This window comes from Pinus tabuliformis, chromosome 7 (assembly GCF_031772625.1).
Source record: "Pinus tabuliformis cultivar Carrire ecotype Pingquan chromosome 7, CPIR1, whole genome shotgun sequence".
Classification (NCBI taxonomy): Eukaryota; Viridiplantae; Streptophyta; class Pinopsida; order Pinales; family Pinaceae; genus Pinus; species Pinus tabuliformis.
Window position 1 is genome coordinate 1828953543 of NC_142293.1, and position 25771 is coordinate 1828979313.

The window sequence follows — 25771 nt, forward strand, 5'->3', positions numbered from 1 at the left end:
TCAAGATCTGACAAAGGAGAGGTTCACCAAGGTTGGAAGAGTAGGTTGTAGGTTTAAGCTATAATATAAACCTTCTCATGGTGGTTCTATTAAATAAGCTTGGAATGGGAGAGAGAGAGGTTCCAACTCGAAGATTAGTTCAAAGGGAAAATCTGGGGATCAAGAAGTACCAGAGAAGGAGACTAAGAGAGAACCCAAGAAAGAACAACCAAGCTCAAGTTCCATGAACCATTCACAATCCCTATTCAAGATGGAAGTGAAAGCCGACATCAAGTCATATCAAGGTGAGATTGACACTTTGATACTAAATCGTTGGTTGTAGTAATTAGAGGTTTATTTTAGCATTCATCAAATGGATGATGAATATAAAATTTCTTTTACTTCTTTGAAACTAGAAGGTCGTGCCTTAACTTGGTGGGAAATCCATACATAAATGCTTAGGATGGAGGGGGGTTCTCTAGTGACTAAGTGGGGGGATCAAAACTCTCATAAAGTCTCAATCTACCCTATCAGGTATGTAGAGAACCAATGGATCTAGATGCCTTACTTCATGAAAAGATAGGAGAAGAGTATCTAGGGGGTCTATATGGCCATCTACAAAACAAAGTGATGTTGTTCAAACCTAGGATAGTGGATGAGGCTTTTGTATAGGCACAATATCTAGAGAACATGGGTAGAAGAAAGGGTAATCAAGTGGGTTGAATTAGAAGGAACAACACGAAGCTTCCAAAGAAAGGAAGAAGAAATGGAAAGGGAGCAAGAACATAAATACAATAACCACGTCATGCCAATGCAAAGATTCCAACAACCACTACAACCACTATAACGTTATTGTTCATATAGAAGAGAAGTGTTGGAAACTACATCTCAAAATCAACTTGAAGAACCATAAAAAGGATGGGAAGAACAAAAATATCATGGCCGCAAATTTAAGTGATTGGGAGGAAATTAGCCTACATGTGGATGGGAATATTGTCTACATATCAATGTAGAAGGGTTGAATGCAGCCTTCAACAACAATAAAATAAAGAGATGGCCAAAATCTTCCATATAAAAATATAGCAAGAAGACGAAAATAGATGCTCCGTTTAACTCAAGATCATAGGTGAACCTCATTGTAGAGAAGATGCTCAAAAATTTTGGATTGAAGGTTCATGACCATCCTAGCAGATATGCACTGGAATGGGTCAACATGGAGACATAAATAAAGGTAAATAAGCAATGTAGAATCAATTTTCTATCAATGTTGATTTTATTGATAAAGTAGAATTGGATTTAGTTCCACTTGATGTATGTATAGTTGTGTTTAGGAGTCCTTATATGTACATGTTAGATGAGGTATTCATATAGAGATCCAACCAATACTACATCATCAATGATGGAAAATCCTTCATCATTAATGTACATAAGGAAAATTCAAAGATGTTGCTGGTAAGTGTCAATCAAGACAAGAAATTGATTAGTTTTAGCAAGAAGTATGGTTTGTTCTTTTAAAGAGAAAATCAGTCAATAGAAAATTCAGTGAAGGCTAGGTCATACCTAGAGTGATATACCAAGGAAAAAAAAAAACAACTAGAAGAGTTGTTACATTCACATAAGGTTTTGTGTTCTAGGAGCCTAAAGGGTTACCACCCAAGAGAGAAGTGGATCACAAGATCCAACTATTTCCAAATCTTAGTTTCCAAACATTAGGTTGCACAAAAAGTTCGTTATATAACAAAATGAGTTGAAGAAGCAGTTCTAGTAGCTACTAGAACAAGGTATCATTTGGCCAAGTACCTCACCATGTGGGCCACCCATCATAACTATGCCAAGGAAGGACGGGACTTGGTGGATGTATATTTATTATAGGGTTTTAAACAAATTACACTCAAGAAAAGGTACTCAATGCCTAAGATAGATGATTTGTTGGATCAATTGCAACAAACAAAATACTTAACCAAGTTGGACTTAAAGTTATGGTATCATTAGGTTCAAGTTAGAGAAGAAGATATCTCGAATACCACCTTCAAAACCAAACAATGTTTGTATGAGTAGTTAGTTATGTTGTTTCGCTTATGTAATGCACCAACTATGTTCATGAGATTAATGAATGATATATTATGTATTTTTTATAGATTCATTTGTTATTTTTTATTTTGATGATATATTGGTATAAAATGCTACCTAGGAGGAGCACATCGCATAATTGATGCAAGTTCCAGAGACACTAAAGAAGCACCAACTACTAGAAAATTTCAAGAAGTGTGAGTTTGCACAATAGTCTTTGGTGTATTTAGGATATGTTATAGGTGGAGGAGAGTTGAATATAGATCTTGCCAAGATGGAGGCCATATTGAAGTGGTTAGTTCCTACTAATGCTTTTAAGGCCAAGAGTTTCATTTTGGCAACAAAATATCTGAGGAAATTCATATCCTTGTTTTTAATAGTAATAGTACAACTCCATGCCATCACATTGAGAGGCAAGAGTTCCTAGTGGGGAAAGATTAAGTAGAAGACCTTTGAGGAGTTTAAGAAGAAAATTAGTTAAGCGCCCATTCTTGCATTACCAAACTTCTAATAGCCTTTCGAAGTGGAGACACATGCAATTGTGCGTGCTATGGGAGAAGTATTGATGCAGGGAGGAAGGCCTATATGCTACCATTTTAAAGTGTTTCATGGCTAATTTTTAAATACCCCACCTACGACAAGGAGCTCTATTCTCTAATGTAAGTTATGAAAAAGTGGAAATATTATCTAATGGGAAGAGTGATAGTATTCCACATAGATCATTGGTTGCTACATTACCTACAAGCATAGAGTAAGTTATAACAGACCAGACATTACAAGGGAATGGGGTTATTATATCAATTTCATTTAGTTATTAAGTATAAGAAGGGTACAAGGTAGCCAACATGCTTTCAAGGCCACCGACATCAAAGATCATAGCTTTCAGAACATTCAAGCACATGAATCCTTTCACCCATGATGCATACAAAAAAGCATATACAGAGGATGAGGAATTCAAGGAGGTGTTTCGGTAGTTATAGAGCTAGAGTTATGTGCATGATGGTGATGACCTAGTTGACTATCATCTCGAGAATGGGTTACTTTATAGGCTTGAGAAGTTAAGTGTTCCTAATGGTACGTGAATGTAGCCATTAGAGAAATTTTGAGGTCTAAAATGGGTCTCCTAAGGAATATTATAAAATAATAGTGGAAATAATAAAATAAGATTAGATTACATCATCAAATTTTAGACGGAAACAAAAAGAAAAAACAACTTCTTCAACTTGTATTTTCAACTTATATTCCTATGGTTTTACTCAAATTTCAAGATAGAGCACTCATTGGATGCAAAAATTAATTCTTCATCCAAGTAGTACCCATGTTGTATACTTTCGGTGGACCCTGATATATGAAAAATGAGAAATACATCAAAAACATGATTGCAATCACGTTTTTCATGTATTTCTCATTTTTCGTGTAGCAAGATCCATCGAAAATATGCAATATGGGTACTCCTTGGATGTGGAATTAAATTATGCATACAACGCTCGAAATTTGAGTAAAACCGTAGGGAGATAAGTTAAAAATACGAATTGAAAAAAAGTTTTTTTTTTTTGTACTCCAAAAATAGTGAATCATCCCCCCATGGTTGACATCATCATCTTGAATCATATTGGTTCTTATAATGTTGATTATGGTTGTAAATTTTTATTTTGAGGCCCATTTTTTACCTCAAAATTTCTCTAATGTAGTCAAAGAGGCTCACACCTCCAAGGTTGTAGGGCATTTTGGGGTAGGGAAAAATAACGACCAACTTATAGAGGTATGTGTACTAGCCCAAGATGCATGAAGATGTAGCTAGATTCATAAGAGGATGTATGCTTTGTACCAACAAGCTGCGTAATAGGAAACATGGTCTATACCATCCTCACCTATACCCACTCATCCTTGGGAAAACACTTCCATGGATTTTCTGGGGGGTTTACTGATAACCAGTAAGGGACATGACTACCTTTTCATGGTAGTTGATAGGTTCAGTATGTATGCTCGCCTACACCATACATGGTTATTGCTTGCCATATATCTGATCATTAACATTACGGTGTTGTGTCCTTTATGGTGACAATGGGATGTCCTTTCTGGTGATGGGAAAACAATATTGGGTCATTCGTGAGATGTGACGAGCTGACGAGCTACTACGTGCTAGGTTAATTGCCAACCTAGGTTGAGGTGACAACGATTTGGATGATGCACATACATGTAAAATTAAAGCAATCATACGTAAAATTAAAGGGTTCAACTAAAATTTGAATATACTCAAATGATCTTTAGGTTTCGACGCAACTTTTAGGATGGAGCCTAGAGACTTGATTTTATATTGTAGAAAAAAAGAATGTTGAAAAATAACTTTAGTAATTGACAAATGGGGAGAATGTCTATTTGTTATAACTCCAAAATTGACGGGTAAACATGGTTCACCACCACATACTAATCATGAAAAATAATATATTTAAAGAAAATGAACCATGATAAGTTAAAATGCATTGAAAACTAGAAGTCTTCAAACACAACCCTGTCGTTACTAGAATATGTCCCTGGAAATGAAATGAATACAAAGCGAATTGTATTTATGTCCCACAATATTTATGTCTTTAATTTTATAATGTCGCTATCCATTACAAAGCGAATTATATTTATGTAGCTATATAGTACTATAAAATTATAAATAAATAATAAGAAAATTTATTATAATTAATTAATTATACATAATTAATTATACATAATCACATAATTTTCAAATTAAATAAAGTTTTATTTTTTTATTATATGTTTTTCAAAAACATTTTGTAGTATAATAAAATTATCTAAATAAAATTTAAATTACATGAACTTATTACAGTTATATGAAATTTTTTAAATCTTATTTTTAGATAGTGTGTTATATTAAAAAGGTGTTGGTTAATCATGTTACATTTTAGAGATTTTAGTCAAAATTGGGTGAACCTTTTTTTGGCCAAATCTTAATTTTTGTTGATTTTTTACTCTATATGTATTCAACAACCTGAAAAACCCTTGGGTCACTTGGATTATGAAGAGTTTACAACTCAAACTTGTGATTCCAAGAAATATGTATTGCACAATTAGACAAAAACAAAAAAAAACAAAAACAAACAAACAAACAAACAAACTCTCCAAAACGTAGAATAAATAATCTATGATATTAAAAAACTTCTACTTGAGTATTGGACTTGAGTTACATACGTTTCTCACCATAATTATTTATTAAATCTTATTTTTTTTTTCTCTTGTTTTATATTGGAGACCATTTTCTTTCTTGTATTTTTTAAGTGAACTATTATTTATAAATTTTCTTAAAAATTACAAATACATTAGATACAGTTTCCTTATTTTTTTCTATTTCATGACCACTATGTAACAACCCTAGTAAAAAGTTCATGTAATAAAAGTTAATAAAGGAAAAATAAGACCACAGTTAAGGGACACATATTCCACGCTCAATGTTCGGCAAAGATATCCTACTGGGAATCACTGGATGTGTTTATGGCTAAGGAAATTGGGAAAGGCATTAAAAGGAAAAAATGCATTTTTGTTACATTTATTTATGAAAATAAAGGAAATTAGGAGAAAAGTAAGGTGAAAGGTCACACATTGCATGTGAGGAGGAAATCGAAGGAAAATAATGGAAAATGAAGAAAACAAAGGTCTCATCAATAAAAAGGCTTCTGAGGATCAGTTGGTAACCTTTTGTTAGTTCAAGTTTTGGAGCTCTCTCATTATTCTCTCCCTCTCTCACTCTTGGTCACTTAGAGTTTTCTTGGAGCACTCTAGCTTTGGAGCAAGGAAGGAAAAGAAAGCAAAGGGAAAGGAAAGAAAGCAAGGATAAAGAAAGGAAGAGCAGGATCAAGCAACTTCAGCAGGAATACTTGTAGATAACATATTGCATGTGTGATTTCTTAACTAATTTTGACACGCATGGTTTTGCATATTGGTATATGGTTATCTTGTTGTCGGTGGCATGGTTTTGCCAGGTTATGATAATGGTTTTCAGCCTAGACTTGTCTTTTTTGGATTTAATGGTATGTTGGGATGTTTATCTCAGTTTTGAGCTTTGGTTTGCCAGATAGATTTCAGAATCTAGGGCGAAGGTGGTCTCAAGGTTCATTCCCAAAGGCCTAGGAATCCTTTGAATGGTTTTGGTGAGATACACGGTAAAATCCAAGGGAGAAGTCTCGATTTAGAGCCTAGTGATTCGGGTTTGGATTGCGGTAAAGCCTGAGAGACTGGTCTCTGTTTAGGGCCTAGTGATACAAGATTGGATTGTGGTAAAGCCTGAGAGACAAGGAGATGGAAAATTCCTCAAGGATAGTGATCGATTCCGGATGGCATTCCAAGTTTAGTTTGGTTGTGATCAGAGCACTAATTTTGGTGTGATCGTGATTTGGTGAGGGTGGAGGTGGTTTAACCTCTAGATCCCATTGGTTGTTTTTGGATTGGTTTATCCATGAGATCCCACATTTATGCTTGGAATATGGCACGGGGGTGACTGGCTGAAAGAAAGATTTGGTTCAGCCATGTCTACAGTCAGGTGGTACGTGGGAGTCCCGAACCTAGTCGGATTTTCCTATGATTAATGAAAGCTAAGTTATCTTGATTTTGCACTTGTTTATATGTGGATTTAATGGTTTTTATATCTTTGTTATTTACATGGTTAATTTTGGTTATAAGTATGGTTAATTGATTGGTTTATGGCATGGTCATTTCATGTATTTACTTCAAATTGTTAAAATGATGGATGCAAGACCTAATTGATGTTATAACAATTCAAGGGAGAAGGTGGTGATCCTTCTTGTCATGTATCATAAGAGTTTTCAGTCATTCATGCTCTGTCTTTTATCCTAGACTTATAGGTTGCATTAATGGCAAGTGTTTAAAAGAATGTAAGTCTCGGTTGGGGATGGTTAGTTCTAGTCCTGAGGTTGATTTTTGGTTTATTAGTCTTGTCATCTTGTATTTAATGGATTCTCAAATTTATAACAAGTTTTGGGTAGTGGTTGGAATTCTGGTCTAGAAAAGTGCCTTGAATTCCGTAGACACTAGCACAAGTCTGGTGAGAAAAGTCCTTGGACGCTAGCTTGCAGGCTTGTGAGAGCGTCCAGAGGTCCCTGAATGTTGGCATGCCCATAACATGAGAGCATCCAAAGGTTAAGAGGTCTAAAAGATCAGTGGGACCCAGGGGCAAGATGTCTGAGTGGCTGAGATGTCTCCTGGGGGTGTTGTTACTAATGTGGAAGGTATGGTTGATGTGTTCCATCGATTCCATTTCCTTAAGGTCACCAAGGAGGTTGAATCCCTTCATAGTGGCCTCTCTCATCGCATGTTTACCCCGGTTGGTCAATTACTTGGGTAGATGTGGGAGGAGGGTGGTTACACATTATATAATATACTTGAAAAAAAATTACAATGAGTCATCAAGTTATGAACTTTAGCACAATTTATTATTAGATGTTTTTATATCTTTTTTGGAATATGACAATACAATTTTTGGCAAGATAGTGAATTCAATGGATTTAGTGCCCGGAAAATTATGAACTTTAGCACAATTTATTATTAGATATTTTTATTTTTTTTGGAATTTGACAATGCAATTTTTGTCAAGGTAGTGAATTCAGTGGATTTAGTGCCCTAAAAAACTTGTGGAATATTAGAGTTCCACATATTACACAACTGAAACATAAAACTTTTCCATATTTGATAAAATAATTTTTAAATTTGAAATTCTCCCTCCCTAATAAAATTGACAGACAAAACTTTTCAATCTCTTTACCTTTATTGTATTAAGACATACTTTTTATTTTTATAGACGATTGTTTATTTAACAAGGAGACTGTGTAGCTAACATAATTCAAATATCTCAATAATTTTTAAAAGAGTTGAATCCCTTTCCAAACTCAAATAAACAAAAGCATTACTCAATAATATATTATACACATTCTTATATACACTTTTGTTTAAAGTGTTATTTACTACCACACCTCTATAAATTAAATGGTTGGTAAATGTTGATAGGAATCAATCCATAATAAATATCAAAATACTTACTCCATTATATATATCAAATTCCTAAAATTCAAAGATTATTAAAACTAATTAAATTATAAGATCTTTACTTTACAATGGAGATTCTTAATATATAATTAGGTTTTGATAAAATGCCATGATTTATCAATACCAAGTGCCCAAAAAATCATTACTAGCTTTATAACATTAGTGTATATAACTATTTTTAAATTAAACAATTTAATTAAAAGTAAAATAAAAATATAACTACTTTAGAATTATTGAGAATTAAATTAAAATTCTAAAAGCCAAATTCCAAAATATGCATATTCACATAACAAGAGCCATGTGGTAGTGTGACATGTTACTACTTTCTGTTTCATTATTTGTGTGCCTCTGAGAATGGTTGAACTACATTGCATGTCCATCAATTATATATGTGTGTGTGTGTGTGTGAAATATGTTTTAACTTAAAATATTGAATAAGTATCTATGGGAAAAACTATTTTGAGTACTGTCGTTTAAAAGTGAAAATGCAAAAGCTTCATGCAATTGCTTTTCAAAAGTCATCTACAATTATGACCTTTGTAATTATAAAATACTAGCCCAAAGATCAATAAAAATTGAAACTATTTCTGAAGTCTAAACAATATGTCAGTGTAATATCTATGATTCAGTAATGGATATACCAATATAGCCAACAAGTTAGCATCAAAATACTTGAGCTACATGAATTTCATGCCATTGTGTGGCATGAGTTTCATGCTTAGTGTCCATTTTAATTTACTTCATTCCTTGCACTCTACTACAACACATCGATAAAATTACAAAATTTGTTAGCATATACAAAGACGTTTGTTACAAGATCAAGTGCAGTGTGTTATGTTACATGGCACTATAAACAACTAGCATCTTACGAGGAATTATGTCATGTTAAAATCTATTGAGCCTCCACAACTTGACCTGCCATTTCCTCTAACTCATCCTTTTAATGTTTTCTTCTACAACCATATTGTGATCCTTTTCATCACATCCCTTTGATAGCTTGCTCAGTTCTTCTCAAATCATATTTTTCAAATATGCCTTCCTCTTTGAAAAATCAATGTCGAATTTTCCCACTACAGGAATACACACATATTCACAACTTAGTAGATCAATATAAACATAATTTGAAAACCATGAAGAAAGAGTCAAAGGACTTGTCAATTCAACTAAAACATAGCAAACCAAGCACAAAAAGCAGTCACAAGATTTTTAGTCAATCAAACTAGAGTGCATGAATGCAAGAAAATTGATAACTAACAAAGCCATAAACAATGTAGAGGGACAAAAGAAAGATTCAAGATACCCATTTACTAAAGTATGTAAGTGAATGTTGCTTGCACAACAAACCATAGTTAGAATACAATTTTGGAGGGATAACAAGAAGCAATCTTGTAGCACCTCTCCAAAAGCATACCAAAAACAAAGGGAAGGAAATGTTGAAACTGAAACTAACTAATTAAAGCTTATTATGTTAAAATCTACTCCTTGAAGAATATTAGAGATACCATAATGTATATCATCATCAGAAGGATCTAATTTGGTTGATTTCCCTTTAGCTTTGTTTTTCCCCTCTATATACAATACAAAAGCACAATTAATTCTCTTGTGCCATGTCAAAGACTTCAAAAGTTCCTATTTTTTTCTATTGGTAGAAGATGTGAACCATAAGAACTTCGATTATTCTCGAGGCCATACCTTTCTATTCATTATCACTTTCCTCTTGTACACCATCTTCCTCCTCTTCCTCCTCTTCTTCATTTCTTCTTTCTTCTTTAGATACAACATGGGTTCAACATATAACAAATATAAGGATGAGAACCAACAAAACTTTTCCTCATAAAAACATGGCAATATACTACATGCAATACCACAAATCTTCTTAGGAAGAATGCTTTGAATAAGCCAGTCATTTTCTTTAGCGTTATATTTCAAAGGAATACTATTTTATGTTTGATAAGCTTGAATTTTTCCGTGTAATCTACCACTAACATGAACCCGCACTGGGGAAAAAGAATATCCCATTACAACCACTTCAATCAGATGAGTTCCAGCTGGCCTATCATAGAGAGAAAAATATCCATCTGGTATGATGAAAGAAACCGTCTCCTCCATTCAGTACGACCTTCACATTTGCAGTTTTTCTAGGAAATCCTTGCGTTTTCACTCCAAGTCCTTCTATTTTCACTCTGCCGAAAATTGTGTAACCATTTGTAATCCTGGTAGATGAGACCGCTAAATATGACCCATGTAGAAGATAAGTGAGTACGATGATAAAGAAGAGGTAGGAAACCAGAATTCCGCAATCCATGGTTGTCACAATGTTTCACAGCCCAAAGTTGCAGGATTAACCTCGCATGTGCTTAGAATGTTTTAGTGCAGTTATACAGGTTCCCAAAATAAGCTAAGCATGACAATGTGAATGACTACCTGAACCTCCACGTACTTTCCAATCTTGTCCATAAGCCCATCTTTGGATAAAAAAAAAATTGTATTGTTTCCATCTTTGCCAAATACAAAAAAAATAAATCTCTCAAAAAAAACCATGACACGTGCCTTGTTGTTGCCTTATTGGAGGACGAATTTCCCATCTGTCTTCTTCCACATTGTAAGCTCATTGCGAGTATTTTGGTTGTATTTCCTTGTGTTGCTTGTGAATAGAAAACAAATGCCCTGAAGAATAAGCAACTACACACGACTCACGACCTTCCACATATCCTCAAACATTACACATAGTTTGCTTGAACCAGTTTAGTGTATGAGTACTACGTCTAGTGAGAACAACTAATTTTCCATGGATGAAAGCATTGGAGCAATTGTCCATCATTTGATAATTTCTGAAGCCAATGAAGAACATGGACATTGCTAGTTGCATGGAGATATTTCCTCACTGATTATTGCAATGTATCTCCAAATTTACCCAGAAGACACCCCAAGCAGCAAAATAGCATGTAAGAACTGCTATGTACTCACAAATTGTCCAAATATGCTCCCCCTTAAATTCAAAATTTCAAATAATAAACTAATGTTAAAAATTTCCCTCTCATTTTTAAATTCAAATTCAAATTTTATAGACTCGTATTCAAATTTTAGTTGAGCGCTTTAATTTTACGTATGAGCGCTTTAATTTTACATGTACGTGTATCATCCAAATCGTTGTCACCTCAACTTAGGATGGAAATTAAACTAGCACGTAGCAGCTTGTCATCTTGTCACATCTCAACGATGGCTCGATATTTTTTGCCCATAAACACCAAAAATGACACAACACCAGAATGTTGATGATCTGATATATGGCAAGAAATAACCATGTGTGGAAAAGAAAGCATCTCAAGGAATATTGTTGGAAAAAAAGGAGTCCATTGAAAACCTAAAGAAGGAAGCAAATCAATTTGAGTCAAGTATGATAAATGAAGTTTTATCTACTAAATTAGGTATGGTAGATAAATCTTTGCCTGTTTGCAATGTTTCACATCATTACGAAAATTGGTTGTTAGATTCTGGTGCTTCTCATCACATGATTCCACACAGAAATTGGTTCACTTCATATCAAGTTGTGAATGGTAGTTTTGTGTTTATGGGTAATAATATATCTTGTCAAACTACTGGGATGGGAAATTTCAGAATTAAAATATATGATGATACAGTTGGAACATTGACAGATGTTAGACATATACTTGAGTTGAGAAAGAATTTGATTTCTTTGGGAGTATTGGACTCAGAAGGTTACACGTTTACAGGTCAAGGTGGAGTGCTGCAAGTTTCAAAGGGTGCTTAAAGGGTGAGGCTGGTAGCAAAAGGGTATTCTCAGCAAAAGGGTATTCTCAGGTAGAAGTATTGACTTTCATGAGATTCTTTCACCAGTTGTAAAACTTGTTTCTATTCGTATTGTGTTAGCACTAACTGCATTACTTGATCTTGAGTTAGAGCAGTTAACTATTAAAACAAGTTTTCTTCATGGAGATTTGGATGAAGATATTTATATGGAACAACCAAAAGGTTCTATAGAAGAATGAACATAAGATTAGTTTGCAAGCTCAGGAAATCATTGTATCATCATTTGTAAGACTATGTGCAGAGGAGAATTATGTTGCTATAGTACATTCCAATTGAGGAGCAAGATGCTAACATTTTAACAAAGACATCGTCAAGAGGTAAATTTGAATTCCATAGGTGTAGGATAAGGGTGGTGAAAAATCCATTTCTTCATAAGAGGGAATGTTAGAAAATGTAGCAAGAAAGGATCAAATTGACTTTAGCCTTAGTCAAATTGATTAAATCGAATTTTCACATCAACAGGACAACTTGGAGGTAGTTAACTAGCGTGACATAACTCTTTTCAGTCAGTTACATCAACAAATTAGAATTAGTGGGCTTGGAGTTCAGTCATAAATTCATATAAAATGTAGAATAACAAAGATGAAAAACAAATAACTATTGTCAAATTTTTACTTCATACACAATATAAATTTGAAATTCATATCTTAATGAATCCACTGTCAAATTTTCATTTCAAATTCCAAAGTATGATCGACTATCAACCACCACATACCATATTAGAAATAACTCATAGCCCACTCAAATGATCCTTAATATATGAGTGTATTTGTCGTTACCTTTCCTTTCAAGGCATACAATATTGAGAAGAGATCTAATCTCTCATACAAAATCAGTGTGAAAAATTATATGACCTAGAATTTCATGTCAGACAATCTTAATAGGTGATCTAACCACCCATACAAAATCTTAGAGCATATTTACATGTCAGTTACTAAACCACATTCATATGATTTTAAGTGGACAATACGTCATGTGAGACGTCAAAATCAAGGTCCACTTGAAATTTGTACAATGTTCTTTATAATGGTAGTGTGGGGTGGTAGTTATTGTTTTTTTCGCGTATATGTGTATCTTCTGTATATGCACAACTTTTGTATATGTGCAACTTCTATATATGTGTATCTTCCGTATATGCATATATCTTCTATATATGCGCATATTTTTCGTATATCTACAACTTTTGTATATGTGAATCTTCCATATATGAGCATATATTCCATAAATGTGCAACTTCTGTATATACGGAAGCTGTGCATATACAGAAGATATGCGCATATAAGGAAGTTGCGCATATACGGAAGATATGTGTGTATATGGAAGATATGCATATACAGAAGATGTGTGTATATACGAAACATATGCATATATACAAAAGTTGTGCATATATGGGTATATTTCGTATATGCGCATATCTTCCATATATGTGCAGCTTCCATATATGTACAGCTTCCATTTATGTGTATATTTCGTATATGCACACATCTTCTGTATATGAGCAACTTTCGTATATGCACATCTTCTGTATATGCGTAGTGCAACTTCTGTATATGTGCATATCTTCCGTATATGAGTATCTTTTGTATATGTGCATCTACTGTATATGCACAACTTCTTGATATGCACATATACGAAACAAGCGCATATACGGAAGTTGTGCATATACAACAAACATATGCATATATGAAAGATTTGCATATATGGAAGTCACACAACTTCTATATTTGCACATCTTATGTATCACATATATTCTATATATGCGTATGGTACCACCCGCCACTGGAGGAATGCTGAGGTGTCGTTCAATCCTCTCCATTCTCTAGTCCAGGATGCCCAAACGGTTCTCGTGTCAGTCCAATATAGTTTATCCCAATAAAAACTTAATATTCCAATAAAGATCTACAATCTGCATGTATTGGTTGAATCATCTAATTGTGTGTCCTATATATGGAATCCAATAATCCCATTCTATTAAAATCTCAGTGTCTGAGAGAGTAGTCCTATGAGAAGATGCTTCTCCCTAATATCAAGAGAGTTCTTGCTAAACATTGTCCGGTAATCTCCGAGTAGTGAGATGCAAATATAAAAACATACCTTCTAGAAAAAATTTCATAGCAATAGATAGCCAACATTTACATTACTTTGGGTGATCCATTTTTTATTATGTGATTTCAGATATTTATATTGAAGTGTCTAACACACAAGATTTTAAGAATTTGTACTAGTATGTAATGAATTACTTCTTGTTGCAGTGATGCACACCTTTGTCGTTATTATTGGAATTTAAATTTTTTGTTGAAATTGATTCAATACACCACAGGGAAGGTTACATTAAAGAAAATAGTGTCTCCATATTTCGCTATTATATCTATAGAATAATCACAGTGTATACAAATTTTCTTAGAAGATTTCCTCTCGAAAGTCTTTGAAAGTTTTGCAACACATACAATATTTACATGAATTTTTATTAATGTAAGTTATAATGTATGAAAGTTAAATGTATTTATTTATTTTTATAGATGTTAATTTAAATATGATATATATATATATATATATATATATATATAGATATATATAACCACATCTATATGTTATAAAATATATTGTAAACAAAAATGAAAAATATAACTACTTTGATATTGGGCAAAACATCCAAAGATAGAAGGGAGACCATAGAAACCATAGACCTCACACACGATGTAAATATTGAACTCTACAAAGTAAGAAGGGGGCTGTGAAACCAGTACAACACTAATTTAGTTTGTAACATCTCAAGTGGAAAAATTTTCCTCCTTTACTCCTAGGAAACTCAATACCGTTATTAACATAATGCCCCTTTCCCCAACAACCATTTTCTCCACCTTGGAGGATTATCCTCTTTCACAATTTTGCTTCATTCTAAATATATACAACCAAGTACAACCTTAAACATTTTCTCTTCCATCTTAATATTATGTAAACACTATTTATGGAGCATTCCTCTCCATCATTCTTTTTTTGTAGACAGACTATGAACTGCAACTACATATGGTTTTGGTGATGATGACCAAGTGTTATCAAGTAAGGGGTAGAAAAGCTACACATTAGAGCTATCCAATCCCCATTGTATAACCAATCTTGTTAAAACAAAGCTTCTAGTATATTATATTTCAAGGGTAAATCCTATGTAAGAATCAACATATTGTCATTGTCTTTAAACTATCTTAAAGTAAGACATTTATATTTCCTGTACTCAAATATTGTACGATTCACCTAAGGCTTTCTTCCCTCATAAATATGTTTTGGTGTTAGAATATTTATAAATATGGATATACTAAATTTTTAATTATGTTTAATGGTTTAAACCATTGAGGAAAATGTCTTATACTTTTTTCAATAGGAACTAAATTTTGTGGAGAATAGGTAGCATCAATTAGATATGTTTCTATTACACCAGATACAACTATTTCATCAATTCTATCCACCAGATGCGACTACTTCATAAATGCACAAACATGTCAGTTACAACATGTCCATTGATACTTTAACGAGTGCAACTTGGGAAACCAATTTTTCACCAAGCTACTTGAGCTAAGATCATTTCAAGCTTTCATCCTCTCTTTGGGGGTGTAACCACAAGTTCAACAAGTCAAGGTGTCCCATGGGTCGAGGGAAGCCTCATTGGAATTTAACCTTGCCCAATGGTGAAAAACTCATATCTTTCCACCATTTGATCCAACAAATTTGGCAATTTTGAAAAGGAGGATATGGGGGGTGGGAATTGATCCATTTGTGTATGCTTGGTCATGAAACCATTTAATATGGTCTCTTTTGGTGCAACCATAGGTTGTACCAAGGTGTCCCCTATGGATCAATGGAATCCCTCATGGGAACTGAATCTTTCTTAATGGTGAAAGAATAGTTCGATGTCATAAACCATTAGAAAATAACTCAACCTTCTTATAGTTGATGTTGTGTTATTTTAAGACTTTTTGATTATTTTCTTAGAGGATTCTAAATTCACAAGAAATTTGTTCTAGTTTGCTAGGATGCTTATGCACTAGTCACCTAAAACCCTCATAAAATAATGTAAGTCCTCCAAATATAAATCATCCATACCACAAAGCATTCTAGATTCATATAGGATTTTTTCAATTTTTTTTTAGTATCAATTATTAAATAATTCTTCCAAAACAATAATTCTGATTTACTTGTCCTAAGTGATATTTGTCATACTTAATTCCATATTATAGCAGAAGAAAAGATTATGACAACAAGATTATTGATAAATCCTTCGCTATATTTTCATAAGAATCATTTCCCTTACCCATGCCAACCTCCGCTTTTTCCGTTGTTCCATGTTACAAAAGAAAATGAAAGAAAACATTTTCCTTTTACAAGAGATTTCTACTTTCCACCATTACACCATGTCCCTCCTTCCCAGTAATTTTTATTTATTTATTTATTTTTGTTGAACATTTAGGTTTCCTTATAAATTTTAACCATTTTGTTGTCTTTGGTGTTTAGTAAACTTATTCTCTATGGTGCAATAAATTAGCACATCCTCTCCATTTTACTACATTCTATTGTTGCAACTCCAAGGTATCTAATCGTTTCCACTATTTAGACCAATTATTTCTCCTAGTACTAAATTTTTTCCTTGGGAAAAATCTCCCTTTTACTAGAAAGAGAGATGAAAACAATTTTTCTAAATTAAGTGTAGCAACTAGAAGAAGGCCCAAAAGTTTCTTTTTTGATAAAATATATTGTCTTATTAGAACACACATAAACTATTTATATATAGATATTTTTTTATTTTAGTTTCCATACATTCCAATACTAAAAACAAAAGTAAAAAGTTAATTAAAACTGAAAAAAGGGAAGTGGGTAATACATATGAGAGTGCCTTTAAGTTATTGATCACTATTAATATATCCCTCCATATTGTGAATTTCTTCTTGTAGGAAATCTTCAGTGAGGCACATAATTGATGATATAGCAAGATCTGGAGGAAACTATCTACGTTTTTGTTTAAGGATGATTTAATAAGTAGAAAGAGTATCTCAAACTCACTAGAATTATTAGAACCTTTGTCAATGTCTTATTTGCTGTAAATTATAAAATCATGGTTAGTACAATTAAAATACATCCTAGTTCATTATCTCCAATTCCTTAAGCCTTTTATGTATAATAATTTTGGCTTTGAATAGGAAATGATGAAAGAAAACTAATACTTATGGTGCCAACTAAAATGTTAACATATATTGATTTTCATAAAGGTAAGCATTCTTAGCACACCATATCCCCATATTATGAGATATGGAACCATTGTAGGCCTCTTTAAGTTCCCTCTATCTAACCACTTTTTGAATTCATCCTCTATGACTTCCTTTGTCCACAAATCCAAGAGAGTTAGTGATATATCAACTTATTTCAATAAATACATAAAAAATGGGCCCATCAAGAATAAGGGATAATTTTTTTGACCATGAGATTTACACAAAAGCACCAATTAGGACAAATTATTTTTAGTTTTTATAACCTGTCGATCAACATCGACTATATACATAGAATACACTTGAGAGTTGTTTAAACTTTAATAATTTAGGCGATCTCAACCTTTCCTCCCTCAAGCTAGGTGTTTTCTTATACACGTCACAAAGATTGATATAGTAGTTCCTCTATCATTTCTTTAAACCCAAATTAATTCACTAGGACATTTATTCACCTAACTGGATATTACTTGCTACGTATTCAAATTCATTTAATGAGCATTCATCTATCCCTACTACCAAATATTCATACATTTTAGATTGTCCAAATCATTTAGAGTACCTAATCCTAGCTCCTAAAGGTTTAGAATGACGTTGTGAGGTATGAAGTTGGACTAATATAGGTAAATATGGCATTCGATGATGCTAGAATAAATAAGATAAATATGGCATTAGTCCCTACCCTCACCTATGTCCTATTTCCAACCCTCCACAACAAATGGTATCTGAGGACAAGAAAACTAATTGTGAGAATTTTCCATTTATTGGAAACATTTTAAATTCTCGTCCTTCCATTTAGAATCCAATACGAAAGAAATAAGATACAGAAGATGCGGATATATAGAAGTTGTGTGAATTATATTTATGCACAACTTTCGCATATGTGTAGCTTCCATATATGCACATCCTCTATGTATGCACATGTATTGTATATGCACAACTTTAATATATGTGCATATACGAAAGTTGTGCATACTTTGTATATCCGTAGCTTCCATATATGGAAAAATTCCAAAACTCTGCACTCCACCTCATAACCTCATATTTAAGATAATAGTAGAATGTCATACAATGCGATATTCCTTCATTTTCATGGAGTCCTGTAAAATTTCCACTTATATAACACATTTTGAGAAGGAGTTGTTATCATTAGGACAACCAGGATAGTTTCAACATTCTCCTAACTTACAAGGCATTAAGAAAGCACATGGTACAAACAGGTTGTCAAAAAACAAATACAACAACCATATAAAGTTGTAAAGAAGACCCAAATGTGACCACTGCGATTAATTCACTTGTTTATTTTTTTATCGAAATCAAAAGAAAAACAAAGAAAATTTCCTTGGATCTGGGTCTTCTTGGTGAAAACCGTTGCAGAGGGTAATTTATATCTTTTCAAATGGTTTTTCTATTTGATTTTTTGACATTTTGTTTGAACCATGTGCATCATTAATGCCTTGTAAGATAGGAGAATGCTGAAACTATCCTGGTTGTGGGCCAGTCCTAAAAAATCCTGAATATTTTGTGTCATTTTCAAATTAAGGACGAACCTGTCTGCAAGCTTTACATGGAAAGAGTCTGAATATTTTGTGTCTTTACAAAATTAAGGGTGAACGTGTTTGCAAGTTTTAAATGGTAAAAAATTGAATATTTTGTGTCATTCCAAAATTAAGAGTGAACCTGTCTGCAAGATTTATAATCATATTTGTAGTAGCCAAGATTTGGTTCTTTGCTTCTCCCCATGAATATGCTCAATGTTTTTAAGAGATGCTTTTGGAAGTGTTACAATTCACTCCCAAAATTATCAATTGCAACGGGGAATGCCTGATGTTGTTCTCAATTCTCATTGATTGGAATCCTTATACACACTAACTAGCACAAACTAAGTTTTAACTCAAAATTGTTTATACATAAATTATATTATACATTGCAAATATCGTTTCAAAGCTTTAGCTCATGCATTCTTTGCTTAGTTTTTTTTCATTGAATTGATCATTTGTTTGATGTATATAATACAATTAATTACCTAGATTTGTAAATAATAACATTTTAACGTTGCATTTTTTGTTCCATAGTTTTTTAAACCATTTTGACATTTTCATTGTTAGCATGAATAGAGTGAGAGATGCTCAATATTGGACTATTTGGACAATCAATTTCTGAATATATATGCTCATATCCATCAATTTGGATTTTCTTCTTACATAAAAAGGACAAAAGTGTTTTATCTAAAGAAGAAAGAAGAAATGAAGAAGAGGAGGAAGAGGAGGAAGAGGGTGTAGAAGAGGAAAGTGATAATGAATAGAAAGGTATGTTCTTGAGAATGATCAAAGTGCTTATGTTTCACATCTTTTGCCAATACAACAAAAATAGGAACTTTTGAAGTCTTTGACATAGCACAAGAAAACTAATTGTGTTTTTGTATTGTATATAGAGGTAAAAAACAAAGCTAAAGGGAAATCAACTAAATCAGATCCTTCTGATGATGATATACATTCTGGTATCTCTAATATTCTTCAAGGAGTAGATTTTAACACAATAAGATTTTAATTAGTCAGTTTCAATTTGAACATTTCCTTCCCTTTGTTTTTGGTATGCTTTTGGAGAGATGCTACAATATTGCTTCTTGTTATGCCTCCAAATGTTTTTATGTTTTTTCAAAATTGTATTATGACTATGGTTTGTTCTGCAGGTAACATTCACCAACATAATTAAGCAATTGGGTATGCTTAATCTTGAATCTTGCTTTTGTCCCTCTACATTGTTTATGGCTTTGTTAGGTATCAATTTGCTTGTGTTCATGCACTCTAGTTTAATTAACTAAAAATCTTGTGATTGTTTTTTTGTGCTTGGTTTGATATGCTTTAGCTAAATTGCAAATTCTGTCGACTATTTTTTCATGGTTTTTAAAGTATGTTTCTATTGATCTACAAAGTTGTGACTATGTGTATATTATTGCAGTGGGAAAATTCGACATTGATTTTTAAGAGAGGAAGGCATATTTGAAAAATATGATCCAAGAAGAACTGAGCAAGATGCTAGAGGGCGATGATGAAGAGGATCACAATATGGCTACAGAAGAAAACATTGAAAGGATGAGTTAGAGGAAATGGCACATCAAGTTGTCGAGGCTCAATAGATTTTAACATGAAACAATTTCTCGTGAGATGCTAGTTGTTTATAGTGCCATGTAACTTGACACACTTCACTTGATGTTGTAACAAATGTCTTTATAAATGCTAACAAAATTTGTAATTTTATCGATGTGTTGCAGTAGAGTGCAAGGAATGAAGTAAATTAAAATGGACACTAAGCATGAAACTCATGCCATATAATGGCATGAAATTCATATAGCTCAAGTATGTTGATGTTGACTTGTTGGCTATATTGGTAGATGCATTGTTGAATCATAGTTATTACACGTATTAAATAGTTTCAATTGTTATTGATCTTTGGGATTGTATTGTATAATTACAAAGGTCATAATTGTAGATGCCTTTTGAAAAACGATTGCATGAAGCTTTTTCATTTTCACTTTTAAAGGATAATTCTCAAAACACTTTTTCCCATAAATACTTATTCAATATTTTAAGTTAAAACATATATATAAAGTTGGCGGATGTGCAATGTAGTTTAACCACTCAACCATTATCAGAGGCATACAAACAAAGAAGCAAAAAGTAGTGACATGTCACACTACCAAGTGGTTCTTGTTATGTCAATATACATGTTTATTTTGGAACTTGGTTTTTAGAATTTTAATTTAATTCTGAATAATTTTAATGTAGTTATATTTTTATTTTACTTTTAATTAAATTGTTTAATTTTAAAATTGTTATATAAACTAATGTTATATAAAGTTAGTGATGATTTTTTTGGCACTTGGTATTGATAAACCATGGTATTGTATCGAAACCTATTTACATATTAAGAATCTCCATTGTAAAATAAAGATCTTATAATTTAATTAGTTTTAATAATCCTTGAATTTTAGGAATGAGATATATCTAATGAAGTAAGTATATTGATATTTATTATGGATTTATTCCTATCAACATTTACCAACCCTTTAATTTATAAAGGTGTGGTAGTAAATAGGCACTTTAAACAAAAGTGTATAACAATTTATATAATATATTATTGAGTAATGCTTTTGTTTATTTGAGTTTGGAAAGGGATTCAACTCTTTTAAAAACTATTGAGATATTTGAATTATGTTAGCTACACAATCTCCTTGTCAAATAAGCAATTGTCTATAAAAATAAAAAAATATGTCTTAATACAATAAAGGTAAAGAGATTAAAGTATGTCTTAATACAATAAAGGTAAAGAGGTTGAAAAGTTTTGTTTGTCAATTTTATTAGGGATGGAGAAGTTCAAATCTAAAAATTATTTTATCAAAGATGGAAAACGTTTATGTTTGGGTTGTATAATATGTATAACTCTAATATTCCACAAGTTTTTTAGGGCACTAAATCCACTGAATTCACTATCTTGACAAAAATTGCATTGTCAACTTCCAAAAAAGATATAAAAACATCTAATAATAAATTGTTCTAAAGTTCATAATTTTCAGGGCACTAAATCAATTGAATTCACTATCATATTATATAATGGTCATGAAATAGAAAAAAATAAGGAAAATGTATCTAATGTGTTTGTAATTTCTAAGAAAATTTATAAATAATAGTTCACTTAAAGAATATAAGAAAGAAAATGGTATCCAATATAAAACAAGAGAAAAAAAGAACATCTAATATATAATTAGGGCGAGAAACTTTTTCAACTCAAGTCCAATACTCAAGTAGAATTTTTTGATATCATAGATTTTATTCTAGGTTTTGGAGGGGTTTTTTTCCTGTCTAATTTGTGTAGTACATATTTCTTGGAATCAAAAGTTTGAGTTGTAAGCTCTTCATAATCCAATTGACTTCAAGATTTTTCATGTTGTTGAATATATATATATATATATATATAGAGAGAGAGAGAGAGAGTCAAAACCCCATTTTAAAGAACAAAAATGAAGATTTGGCCAAAAGAAAGTTCTCCCAATTTTAACCAAAATCTCTAAAATGTAACATAATTAACCAATACTTTTTAATATAACATATTATCTAAAAATAAAAATTAAAAAAATCCAAATAACTATAATAAATTTATGTAATTTAAATTTTATTATATTATGAAATGGTTTTGAAAAAATATACTGAAAAATAAAACTTATTTAATTAACCAATACTTTTTAATATAACATATTATCTAAAAATAAAAATTAAAAAATCCAAATAACTATAATAAATTTATGTAATTTAAATTTTATTTAGATAATTTTATTATATTATGAAATGGTTTTGAAAAAATATACTAAAAAATAAAACTTATTTAATTAACCAATACTTTTTAATATAACATATTATCTAAAAATAAAAATTAAAAAAATCCAAATAACTATAATAAATTTATGTAATTTAAATTTTATTTTGATACTTTTATTATATTATTATGAAATGGTTTTGAAAAAATATACTAAAAAATAAAACTTATTTAATTTGAAAATTATGTATAATTAATTAATTATAATAAAATTGCTTCTTATTTATTTATAATTTTATAATATTAAATAACTACATAAATATAATTCGCTTCGTAACAGGCAGGGACATTATTCGCTTTGTAACAGGCAGAGACATTACAAAATTAAAGACATAAACATTGTGCGACATAAATATAATTCGCTTTGTATTCGTTACATTTCCAAGGACATATTCCAGTAAGGGCAGGGTTATGTTTGAAGACTTCTGGTTTTCCGTGCATTTTAATTTAACATGGTTCATTTTCTTTAAATATATTATTTTTCATTGCCTAGCATGTGGTGGTGAACCATGTTCACATACCCATCAATTCTGGAGTAATAAATAACAAATAGACATTCTCCGTGTGTCAACTACTAGAGTTTTGTTTCAACATTCTTTGTTTTCTACAATATAAAATCAGGTCTCTAGGCTCCATCCTAGCACTTGTATCGAAACCTGAAGATAATTTGAGCGCTTTAATTTACATGTACGTGCATCAACCAAATAGTTGTCACCTCAGTGTAGGCTGGGAATTAACCTAGTACGTAGAGGTTGGCAATTAACCTAGTACGTAGCAGCTCGTCAGCTCGTCACATCTCAACGGCGACCCGATATTTTGTGCCCATCGTCACTAGAAAGTACACAACACCGGAATGCTGATGATCCGATAACTAGATTGTTTTTTTCCCTGAAAAATATGGAATTTTTTTTTGTTATATTTCAAAATTTTAGTTGATTTAGAGGTTTTTAATGATGTTGAATTTATTTTCACCACTGAAAACATGATTTAAACATTGCTTCTATAAAATTTGTTGAATTTTTTTTTACTAATTTTTCGGTCTCCATAAACTTGTCCTATGGCATAGTGTAAGTAGACATACATATTCTTAAACTGCGTCAAATACTTTATAACTACATAAATATTGATTGTGTTAAAATGAGTCTTCCAGTTTGGTTTGATTTCTGAAAATGATGTGTTAAGCAAGTTGTGATGAGGTTAGAGGATTAGGCCGTTCTAGGAAGTTACTCCATTCATACTCAATTCTTTGTGTATTGAGTTGCGTTAAATGTTCATCAAACAATTGTTTGTAGTCAATAAGGATTGTAGTCAATAAGGCTGCTGGGTGCATTGTGTTGTGTTACATGTTCATCAAATAATATGGTAAAATTTTTAAGCAAAACTTAAAAAAACAATCTGCCCAATCAAATAAGAATTTCAAATTTGAAACACTCATTAAATTTATTAGTTTCTCTAACATTAATATTCATTTTTATCATTTTAACAAACAAAATATTGAAAAACCATAAATTTTTTAACTATTTTCACAGAAAAATCACAGCTTAAAAAACAATCTACCCAATAAAATAAGAATTTCAAATCCGAAACACTCTATTAGTTTCTCTAACTTTAATATTCATTTTTATCTTCTCTAACTTTAATATTCATTTTTATCATTTTGCCCAGCGAAATATTGAAAAACCATAATTTTTTTTAACTATTTGCACAGACAAATCAACCCATCATAAACAACTTACACAAACAAGTTCCATCCTTGCTACCAGTGACAAAGTCCTTTAAGGCTCCTCTGTCGACCGGCTTCCAATGATGGTACCGGGAGGTCAGACCCTCCGATGTGACACAGGAGCAGGTCTGGATTTGTTCGTCAAATGAAATTTGAATGGCTGTTAGATTCATTGGACCGTAAATGTCCCTTTTCCTTATATACGTAAATGCATTGAACCTGTAAAACTCAAAACTTTGATTTTTCTTTTAACTTTCGTAAGATGTGGAGCTGAGTGGAGTTACTTTTAACGAATTGATTTACTGATGAAACGTGTCGTTTGGAAAGAAATTACATAATCTGTGCAGGAATTCGACTTGCGAATTATCATAATGGTAAGTAAATAAAGTTGCAAATTAATAATGATGCCATGAAAACGTGGCAACAGTTAAGAGGCAGGTACATTGCAGATTGGCAGGAGTGGGAAGTAAATAAGATTGAGAATTGACCGTTTCACGGAGCAAACATGAAATTGTGACTATATTTTCAAAAGTGGGTGAGAATGTATAAAAAAACTGAAAAGTGAAATGTATTAAAAAAAAACCATGAACTTATTCAGGTTGTATTTATAATTTTAATTGAAAATATATATATTATAACTTTAGTCGAATATATATATATACATAAAATCAATTAGAATTACTCTCTATATATATATAATAAAATTTGATTATTTTATTTTAAATATTTTTTTGTTTTTATATTTTTAAAAGAAATATTTTCTTACATTTCAAAATTATTTATATTAGTTAAATGTATCTAAAAATCAAAAGAATGTAAATCGATAAACAATTAGTTATTGTGATATCATTAATAACGTATGGTAATTAAGTTAGTTATGGAAACATGAGCATTCTCTTTATGGGAAATCTCACGAATTACTAATGAACCTCAATAATTCTCTTTTCACCAGTTATGAGTTAGGAGCAGTTATTCTCTTACCTTTTTTTCTCTTACAAGAAGAAAGGGAGGAGAAGGGGGTTTGGAAAAAGGACAAGGGTTCCTTGATCTGGACAAGAGTTCAGTGAGAAAACCTTTTGAGATTATCTTCCCTGGTTGAAGAAGTGTTTGCAGGCTGGACTTGGGGTCCTGAGGCCGAGACAAATTAATCGCTGCCATGTGAAACTATTATGAATGATAAAGAGGAGCTTGGGGGAGAATCTTGGACATAATCACCAAATTCTCGTTGGAAGGGTGGAGAGGATTCATCTGACAATAACTGATGGGTCCTACTGCCGAGACAAATTAATTGCTATCTGGAAAAACTGTTTTGAAGAATAAAAAGGAGCTTGGGGGAGAATCTTGGAGGTAATCGCCAAAATTCTCGTTGGAAGGGTGGAGAGGATTCATCTGGCAATAACTGATCTTCGAAAGACAGATAAGTAATAAATGCATGCGTGTTAATACTATGTGAGAGTGGTATGAAGTAGATAGTTGA